The sequence below is a fragment of the Tamandua tetradactyla genome, chromosome 2, assembly GCF_023851605.1.
Source record: "Tamandua tetradactyla isolate mTamTet1 chromosome 2, mTamTet1.pri, whole genome shotgun sequence".
NCBI lineage: Eukaryota > Metazoa > Chordata > Mammalia > Pilosa > Myrmecophagidae > Tamandua > Tamandua tetradactyla.
In genome coordinates, this window is record NC_135328.1 from 202,622,507 (window position 1) to 202,632,945 (window position 10,439).

Genomic DNA, 10,439 nt, shown 5'->3' on the forward strand with positions numbered 1-10,439 from the left:
CACCCCATTGGGTGATGGAGAGGTGTGAGTGATCTGATGCCTGGGAAATGCTTCCCCCAATGGCTGGCACATAATAAGTGCTTAATGAATGGCAGTTACTTCTAGTGCCAGGAGAGGAGAGGGTTGTAGTAGCAATGGTAATAGCACCCGGAATCCAGCTGTCCTCCAGGGCAGCTGGTAAATGGAGCCCCACTGAGGCATTATTCCTTAATTCAGCTGTCTTTAATCGAGCACCCATTGTGCCAGTTCCTTTACCCAGTGATGTAAAAGATAGAACACAGGAGTCCAAGGTGGGGGAGGGTATGAGCTTGATAAGGGTTTATGACAACACAGGGCAGTAAGTGCCACAGGGGCTGGGCTGTAGGAGCTCAGGGTGGTCCACGCGCAGTGAGGCAGTCCCCTAAGGAGGCAACATGTGAGGTGGGTGCAAAGGACACAGGTGAAGAGAAGAGCAGGTGACACTTAGTGTGTGCTTATGATGGGCCCGGCACCAGGTGTGCCGAGCATTTCCACATGTGATGTAGAGACAAGGGTCCCCTTACACTCATGAGGAGACGGGGGCCCAGGGAGGGTGGACAGCTTCCTCAGGGCCACCGTGCTTGAAAGTGGGGGCACGAGGACTGGCCCATGGGCCTGACCTCACTGCACAAGTGTGCCAGGTGGAAGAGAGGAGGGGCAGGATTCTAGGCAGAAGGAAGGGACGGTGTGACCCAATCCTCTCCCAGGAAACTGGCATGGAGAAAGGGGGCAGGATTCCCTCTCAAAGAAAGCCCACATCTAAATGAGAGCCATGACCTTTGGTATGTCCTGTGCCCCCTGGAACCTCAGTCTTCTCATCTATAAAATGAGGATAAGCATTTCAATGACCTTCATCTCCATTTTGCAGATGAGACAGAGAGGAGATGGAAGCTGTCTGGCTGCAGAACCCAAGCGTGAGCTGCAGTGCTTTGTTTCGGCCTGAACAGATGAGATGCGAGAGTTCTCTGTACACCCTCCTCTTTGCCTCAAGGGTGGTGGCCACCCAAAGCACCTCAAGACAAAGGGGAACCCCCATGGGAGCAGCCCTGGAAGATAGTCCTTGGATTCTTCTCTCCAGAAATTCCATCCCCCAAGGACCTTAGAGACAACTCTGTTCAAGCATGCAACTTGAAAATGTGGAAACTGAGTCCTGTGGAGGGTGGCTACCAAGGAGGGCAGTGACTGATGGTAGAGATCCAGCTAGATCTCAGGCCGCCTGTGCTCTTCCCCCCTTCCAAACGCCCACTCCTCACATAGGACCCCCTGGCCTTGCCTCTGCAATAATAGTTTCTATTGGTCCCTAGTATCTAACACGAATCAGGCATTTCAGCTTCCTTTATCTCCAAGCCTCAAAACCATTCTGTGACATGTTGCCCAAGATGGCCATAAGGTCCAGAGACAGAGGCAAATATGCACACATAATAAATGGTTTACTACACGTGTAAATAATCCACATCTCCAGGTCGTGGCCATCCTGAGATTATACAATTGCTCTTTTACAGATGATGGAACAGGTTCAGAGTCACGAAAAGTCTGCCTCAAGGACCCACAGCCAGGAAGCAGCTGAGTGGGGACTAGAGTCCAGGCATCCTTGACCCCAAGCCAGCGACTTGTCCCCTTTTTCCAAGCTGCAAAAGATGAGAGAACCCGGAAAGGGGGTTGAGGAGTGATGGTGGAACCACTGACCCCCAGTGATAAAAGAGGTCACAGTTATTGTCATGATTAAATATATGGACTTTGAAGTCAGGTTGCCCGGGTTTGACTCCCACCCTGCCACTTCTTAGCTGTGTACACTCAGACAAGTCATTGGTCCTCTCTGAGCCACAGTGTCCTCATCTGTAAAATGAGGATGGTAGTTACATACTTCATTGGGTCATTGGGAAGGGTGAATTAGAAGGGTGTGTGGCAAATGGTAAGTGCAGTGAAAGTGTTGCCTCTAATTCATTGGCATCTTGTACAGCATTTTGCAGTAATGCCTCGTTTATCCATCAGTATTGTTTATGACACTTAGGGGTTCTGGATTCAGCCACTGGGCTCTGCCACTTGCTAGAAGGTGGTTTCAGATTTGAGGTGAGGTTCGTGAAGCTTAAGCCTCTGAGCCCTCCCTTGCATAACCTGTACCTGATTTTCTGTTCATAATTCTGAATTTCTTTTCTTAAAGGGGGCCCTAGCTATTGTAGAAGCTCTATTGACATCCTACAAAACCTGGATCTGCCTCTGCATTGAACAACTTACTTGCCCTCTCCATGTGCCTCAGTTTCCTCCTCTGCTAAGTGGGGATAGTGTTATTATGCTGATCAAATAAATTAATATGTGAAGAATGCTTTAAAAGTGCCTACCACATAGTAAATGTCAATAATTGTTGGCCTCTTATGTAGATCTCCTGCTAGTAAATAGGCCCATGCTAGTAAGTATGCTAAGTGCCTTACTTAATTATAGTTAATCTTCATAACGACCCCTCTTATTTTACAGTGGGAAAACAAGCTCAGAGAGGTGAAGTAACTTGCCCAAGGTCACAGAGCTTGGAAGTCAAAGGGGGTTTGGCCCCACAGCCACGCCTCTAATCCCTGCTGGGTTCTGCTTCCCTGTTCGAACACTGAGGGGCCACTGTCCTGACCCCTAGCAGCTGAACCTGGGGGACTCAGGTTACACCTCAGGCAAGCACTGTCCTCCAAGCCACCTGAGGTGCCTGCAGGTAAAGAAGCCCCCAGGTCCAGCCCTGCCGCGGCCCCTGCCACATCTAGTGTCCTGCTCTCTCCTGCACCCCTCCCACCCGCCTAGAGCTTCTTCCTCTTGAGCCCCTGTCACCAGAGGCCCTGGCCCAGGTGGGGCGGGGGCCAACGGGTGACAATGACGGATTTAGAAAGTAAAGTTGCTTCTCAAACAAATAAGAAAGAAGAGGAAAGAAAGAAATGGCCTGCCCGCTTCCTGCCCCACTCTCTCTCCCAGCACCTGGGGCCCAGCTGCGAGGTTTTTCACTGCTTGTTTGTTCATCCTGCCTTGAGGAGCCTCTTCTTAAAGCTCCAGGCCCCCTCCGCATGGGTGGTGGGCTGATTGTCCAGCCAATGGAAATAAGCACGCTTGGTGATTGTTGTATTGTTACTGTCTGGGTATTGTTTGGGAGAACAATACCGATCACCATAACAATCTGGGCTTCCTGCAGTTGGGAGAGGGCTGATCACCAGCTCTGACTTGGAAGTTGCAGGCCTGGCTCTGTGATGTCTGAGGTGTGCAGCCTTGGGCAGCTCGTTCCTTTCTCTGGGCCTCAGTTTCCTTGTCTGCAAAATGGGGATGGGATTATCGTGAGGGCTGGAAGAGGCAAACATAGAAAGTGCAGCCTGTGACTTTGAAATCAATTGCTATGAAACCCAGGTCCACTCGGAAACACAATTTTCAGAGCCTCCTCTGATGTGGTGGGCAAGTGCAGTGGACTCGGAGACAAAATAATCAGAGTCCTTTGACGGTGCCAGCCACTTTTTAAAGTGCTTTATGCATAATCACTCATTTAATCCTTATCACAACCAAGCAAAGGAGATACGTGATCATCCCTTTTTTCACAGATGGGGAAACTGAGGCACAGAGACCTGACTTTGGTCAACACAGCTGGTAGGTGCAGACCGGGGTGTGAGCCCTATCTGTGATTTTAGCTGCATACATGGGCCTGGGGTCAGGGTTTGGCTCTTCAGGGTCTAATCTGCTGGGAAAACCTGTACCAGTCATTTGCCTTCTAAACTCAGTTCACCTGCAAAAGGAGCTGCCTGCAGGTATTATGTACCCTAAGGTACAGTTATGGTTGGATTTGGTAACAATGTAGAGAAAGACAATGTGTGAACACACTAGGGGTTCGGGAAGTGGTGGCTGTTACTGCTGTAATTATTATTAGAGTCACAGGCAAGAGCTGGTCCAGAGGATGCTGAGGGCCCTGCCCAGCTTTGCACATCTAAATCCTGTGGTTGCAGCTGGTGTCTGTGTGTGCGTGTGTGTGCGTGTGTGTGTGACTCCAGGAGGCACTTGGTGAGAGGTAGCTCCACCTGCTCGAGCTAAAAAAATATCCCTGAGGCTGCCACTGTGCAATCAGCTGATCCCCTGCCACACTGAATGGCAAACTCTCTGGCCTTGTTCCTCACCAGCATGAGCTGTGTGGCCTTGGAAAAATGACTTGACCTCTCTGAGACTCAGGGAAAGGACACTGACCTTGCAGAGTTTGGTTGGATTAGAGATGGTTGGATATAAAGAGCCTAGCTCAGTGCCTGGCACATAGGAGCTCAGAGGCTTTGGGGCCAGTCCAGAGTTCCAGCCTTGGCTGTGTGCCGCTTCCTGTTGTGTGACCTTGGACAGGTTACTTGGACCCTCTGAGCTTCAGCTTCCACCACTGGAAAATGGATTAGCAGAGCTCTTGACACACAGAAGTTGCTGAAGGGCTAATGACAGCTAATGGAGGTGACCATGTATTGTACTTTGTAAGGCTATCCAGAGGTCCTCAAAAATACTGGGGCCTTATATTCTCTATAGGGTGGATTTCTTCCATCCACCCCTCCAGAATGCCCCTCTGCCCTTCATCCTGCTTTATGCCCTGATAGGTGACAACTTCAATGGCCTTCTTTACCCTCGAGCCTCTGTTTGGATGCAGCAGGAGGCCAGAGGGCAAGGCAGGCAGGTGCTCTTCATCCACCATTCATGTAGCACCCTTCCTGCATGGTTGTCTCAGTTTGTCTGTTTCCTTCACTCCTGATCACCAGCTCTGACTTGGAAGTTGCAGGCCTGGCTCTGTGATGTCTGAGGTGTGCAGCCTTGGGCAGCTCGTTCCTTTCTCTGGACCTCAGTTTCCTGGTCTGCAAAATGGGGATGGGATTATCGTGAGGGCTGGATGTGGCAAACATAGAAAGTGCAGTCTGTGACTTTGAAATCAATTACTCCTGCCAGATGGCCCCATCCATGGTCCTGGGTTCTAGTTATGCCCCTCTCCCTACACCCCTTCAGGCCTGGATGCTAATAGCTCCCTACTGTTGCCAGCCCTGGGGTACTGCACCATCCGGCTAGGGTTCCCTAATCCTACCCACACCACTGGAAATAGGCCCTTTATTAAATTCTTCTCAGTTTAGCCAGTTTGAGTTCACCATCTGCTTCCTGCCTGGCCCTTGACCGTGGTTTTAGTATGACATGTTGTTTTCGTCTAGGATTCTGGCTTTGGCAGATTAATAAAAGCTCACACTGTGTCCACATACGTGTGTTTATCCACTCATTTAATTCTTTTCGCTGAGTACCTGCTGTGTGTCAAGCTCCGTACAGGGAGTCCAGGACAGAGTTGACCAAGATGTAGTCCCTGCCCTTAAAGAGCTCAGGGGCTAGTTGGGCGGACAGATGGGGCAATGCAGGCACACAGACCCTGAGGCCAGGCAGAAGGGAAGCCATCAAGCTCTGGGAAAGTCTAGGGAGCTGCACAGCAGAAGCACTCGGAAGCAGCATCTTTTGATCCTCCTACCAGCAGCCCTGGGAAGTAAGTGGTGCTGTTCCCCCCATTTTACAGATGAGGAAGCAGAGACTCAGGAGAGATAAGTCACTTACCCAAGGTCACACAGCTGCTCCCTGGTGGGGGCAGGAATTGCACCCACCTGTCTCTTCCTGCTGCCCTGTTCAGCCTCTGAGCCAGGCTACCTCCCCAGGGTGAAGCATCTGAGAAGGGTGAGAAAACTTTAGCTAAGGGCCTCTGACTCCAGTACTGTAATGTTTCTGCCATCGACTGACTCTAGGGGATGGGTTGGGGGGGGATAGCAACTCTCCCAAATGGGTTCTAACTCCTTTTCTCCCAGTATCCCTGAGATGGCATGGGGTAAAGAAGCAAGGAAAGAGCTGGGTACTACTAAGTTGTGAAATTCTTTTTTTTTTTTTTTTTTGAGTGGAGGGGGCTTCTAGTGAGTGGTCTATGAAGATGCCAAGGGATGGGAGTGTGACAGTGGCAACGAGACTAGGCACACTGACAAGTAGCCAGCAGGTCATCTGGGCATATTGGCCAATGCTATAGCCACCAACATCCACTCACTAGCCCCGGTGGAGTACTTCGAGTTCGCAGTGAATTTGTCACCATCATTTTCTCACTGATGCTCAGGAAATTAAAATGGGATGACACAGATAAGACATTTCGATGGGTAGCTTACCCCAAAGCTCTCATGTGGAGAGAGGCTGCACCATGGAAGAATTCTCAGACACACCCCCAGGTTTTGGGGGGTGAAATCAGAGCCATGGAATCATGGAAGCAAGGGGACTTCATCTCTGGTGACTCCAGAGATGGTGTCTGATGCTAAAATAATGAGCTGTAGCTGATTATTCACCACCCTATTCACTACTCATCGATTATTCATCTACCAGTAGAATCATCCATTCACCCACCTGGCCATCCATACCTCCAGCCATTCACCCATCAAATCCTGCATTCCTCCACCCACCATTCATTCATTTCCCCACCACCCAGCAGAGCCAGGGTCCTGACTCCACGCCCTGTACCTGATCTGAGACAGCAGGTGACACCACACGTAGCCTGTTCTGGCTCCAGGCTGACCCCAGGCCATTGAAGTCAGGGACTGTGGACAGGTAGGTACAGCAGGGGTCTGGGAAGGAGGGGAGAGGATCCTGCGAAGGAAACCTCGGAGACTGTTTTCACCTGTAACCTGCTCCGCCCCACCCGGCAATGGAAAATGTGTGTCAGAGGAAGCTGCTGGCTGGGGACAGGGCAGGTGTGCGTGGGTGACAGCGTGCAGAGGGTACCACAGGGTCCAGGATGTGCTGGATTGGGGGGCGAGGTCGGGGATACAGGGGCAGGGTCTTGTGCTCTCTACTCCTGCATCCTGCCCACTGCCTTTTACTCTCTGGTTCTCACTTTTCTTTTCACACTCTGAGAACTTGTGGTGACACTTTCAGTTCCAGAAGCACGGACACTATCCCTACGACAGCTGTCCCCAAGCTCTACCTCCCAAACCTCCTTGGCCACTGCCAGTTCTCTGCTCAATAGTTCATTTAACAAGCATCTGTGGAGCACATATGTGCTTGGGCGTGGAAAAGCAGAATGGACCCTTCCCTGCCTCGAAGAGGAAACCATTTTGCAGGGGCTGCAGTGGGTGAGTGGCTGACAGAGGCATGATAAGACAGGTCCACTACCACGTGGCTGATGCAATCCAGCAAGGGGCCGGGGGTGGCCAGGGAGGCTTTCCAGAGGACAGGATGCCACATCTAAGGGAGGCAATAACTGCTCTTTACTATACTTACTTTGAACTAGACACTGGGCTAAGCCTTTTAATGGTTTTTGTACCTTTTCATTCATAAACAACCCCGTGAGATAGGAACTTCTAGAAGCATCAAAAGGGCACATTGCTAGATGCTAGGAAATGGCAGGGCTGAGATTCAGACTCAAGCAGTTTGCACGTAAACTCTCCACCAAGGAAAGGAAAGAAGGAGCAGATGTTGAGGTCAGGAGTTGCAACAGGAGGAAAGGCACAGATAGGAGAGTGTGTGTTGGCGCTGAGAAGAAAGGGGGAGGTGCTGAGTGGTGAGGCTGGGCGCAGGGAGGGCCCAGGTCAAAAATTCCCTCAAGTATTGCCCTGGGCTCTGGGGACCTATAGACCTGTTGTGAGCCAGGCAGTGACATGGTCATGTTTGCCCTAGAAAGCTACAATCCTTATAGAAGTGGTGATCACAGGAGGCCTAAATGTTATTGAAGGAATTTTCGTATAAAGAAATCATGAATCTAAAAAAATCCTACGCAGATTGTGGGTTCCAGTCTGAGTTTCAGAAAACATGGCCTCAGTATATCTGAACCCACACTAGTACTTTGCCCCAGTGGGTGGTAAATAAATGTTTGAGAAATACTAAGTCCCCTAAGGCCCTCGGATCGTGCCTTAACAAGTCAGAGGAATGGAGTAAAAGTCAAGCTGCCCTCTGTCCTGGATTCCTGGTGGGCAGCTGCTCCCCTGACCCTAGCTTCCTCTCCTGCCTGGGCACCAGCCTGGGGGACTTGCCTGTAGAAAGGGGGATGGACAGGAGAGGGCTCAGCTCCCTTCTTCCTTGGATTAAACAGAACTTACAGTTCTTAGTTCTCCCCCTTGCTTCCCCATCCAAACAGGTTCAGCCCTGCTCCAATCAGACAAATGCTCATGCTCCATCCCTGCCACCTCAACCAGTTCAGACCTTTGACTAATGCTCCAGCCTCCAAAATGTTTTTCTTGCTGCCAGCAGCCAGTCGCTGCTTCTTAAACATGAATCTGATCACTTCTTTCATTGCCATAAAACCTTCAAAGGCTCCCTGTTGCTTGCAGAATAAAGTCCAGATTTCTTAGCCTGTCACTTCAGGCCTTACACAGGTTGGTGCCCAGATATCTATCCAGGCTGGTTTTTCATCGTTTCCTTCCACGAGCGCTATCCTTCAGGCAGTGGAGGCCTTAGAATTTCCATTTAGAAGAGGTTGGTGGGGAGGAGCATTCTAGTCAGAAAGGGAGGTGGGGGCTGTGCTTCTCCATCTGTATCTTTGCTTCTGCTGTCCTCTCTACATTAGCATGCCTTTCTAGATCTCCATTCTTCAACATCTGGCTCACACCACACCTTTGCCCTGAATACGTAACACTGCTCGAAACACAGAGAATTTTGGCTGAACTTATGAAGCTTATTCCAGTCCACCTGTGTTAACTAAAGAGCATACCTCCCTTTCCTTAGAGCTGGTCCTAACCCCAGGCCAGTGGCTGAATGCCAGAAACAGCAGGTAAGAAAAGTGCCAGAATGGACAAGAATCTGGAGGTCTGGCTGCTCTGCCAGTATCTCACTGCAAGACCTTGGGCAAGTCACTTTCCCTCTCTGGGCTTCAGTTTTCTTTCTCTAGGGTGGGAGGAGGGGAAAAACACCTTTCGCATGGGGTGAAAGCATAAGCTAAGTTCCTCCCCAGACCAGTTCCTCCCCCAGGTCAGACCTTTGGTCCTGAGAACTTGAGCTTCTGGGGTCTTTGCTTTTGCATCAATTTGCACATATTTAAATAATACATTGTAAGAGGCACCAACCAGGTTTCATTCATAGAAAGAAGTAGGACAGTCATCTAACTCGATGCCTGAGGATGAAGAGGAGTCACTGGCTCATGCATCCACCCAAATCTTAGCCCACTGGGGGTTTTAGCAATCATCCCTCCATTTATAGGTGGGGCAACTGAGGCTCAGAGAGGGAAAGTGCCTAGCCCATGGTCACCCAGCAAGGGATGAGCAAAAGGCTCCATCCAGGGTACCCACTCTCCGCCAGGGGCTTCACTTGGCATCCTGTCTCTCTCTCCATGCAGGGTGGAAGAAGTTGTGGGGGCTTGGTTTTCTCTTGAGGCCCTTTTGTACCCCAGAATAACAAAGCCGGCTAGCTTGGCAGTCTCCGCAACCACCACAGGAAACCAAATTGTAGTAGAAAGGCAGATGGGAGTGGAAAATCCTCTGAGAGGTTAGATCGTTGCTTTCACCTGTTCTAAAAATAGTCGGGTTTATTAGAGATTGATAGATGACAAGATAACCTGCAAATTATTCCACTGCAGCTGGGTGGAGGAGAGAGTGCAATTCTGTTTGAGTAGAAGGAGAGTTGAACGTCTCTGCAGGGGATTGACAGAGTTGGCTGTACCCCCGGGAAGCTCCAAGTCCGACCAGTGTTGATAGCTGGCCCGCTGTGGGGCAGGTATGGTGCTAGGCTGCAGGGACACAGCGTGAGTCACCCAGACGTGGAGAGACCCTAGTGCCCGGAGCAGGGATACAAATTAACAAAGAAAATAATTGCAAATTATGATGAGTGCTGGGAGGAGGGAAGCAAACAGTACTGAGATAAAGACTCACAGGGGATCGGCAGGGGGGCCTCTCAGAGGAGGGGACATTTAATCTGAGGCCTGGAGGGTGAGGAGCCAGCCAAGCAGAGAACAGAGGAAAGGATGCCCTCGGGAAAGGGACCGGTGTGTACGAAAGCCCTCAGATGGGAAGGAGCTCGGTGGGTCCAGGAGCTGAAAGGGCAGTGCAGAAAGCGGGGCACGTGGAGGTGCCAAAGAAGGTAGGGGAGAAGCCGGGCGAGACCCGTGTGACACTGAGAGCCGCTGGGGCTTCTGGGTTTGATTCCAGGTCCACGGGAAGCCACTGAAGCAAGGTTTTCAGCCGTGCAATCATGGGATGTGGTTTGCCTCTTTCAGAAGCTCGCCCTTGCCTGTTGGGAGGGATAAGCATTGGAGGGGACAAGGAGAAATATGGCCAATAGGCAGTGACATGGTGTGATGGTGACGACAACAGTGACAGAGGCCTGGACTAAGGTGACACAGGGAAAACCTAGAAAATGGATAAAATTCCTCGGTGCTGTGGATGGATTGGATCCAGTTCAAAGACAGCACTGGGGCCTGAGCACCTGGGTGGGTAGTGCTGCCATTTCATGAG

The 10,439-nt window shown here is 50.8% G+C and overlaps 1 long non-coding RNA gene across 2 annotated transcripts; it reads left to right on the top strand.

The window, feature by feature from the left end:
- The first annotated feature begins 308 nt into the window (after window positions 1-308).
- On the top strand, window positions 309-2,349 carry LOC143674754 (uncharacterized). Of its 2 annotated transcripts, XR_013171195.1 has the most exons (4): window positions 309-420; window positions 887-1,206; window positions 1,521-1,721; window positions 2,180-2,349. It is a non-coding gene; the product is annotated as an uncharacterized LOC143674754 (long non-coding RNA). The 2 variants fall into 2 exon arrangements; XR_013171196.1 differs by lacking the exon at window positions 1,521-1,721.
- Window positions 2,350-10,439: the final 8,090 nt, after the last annotated feature.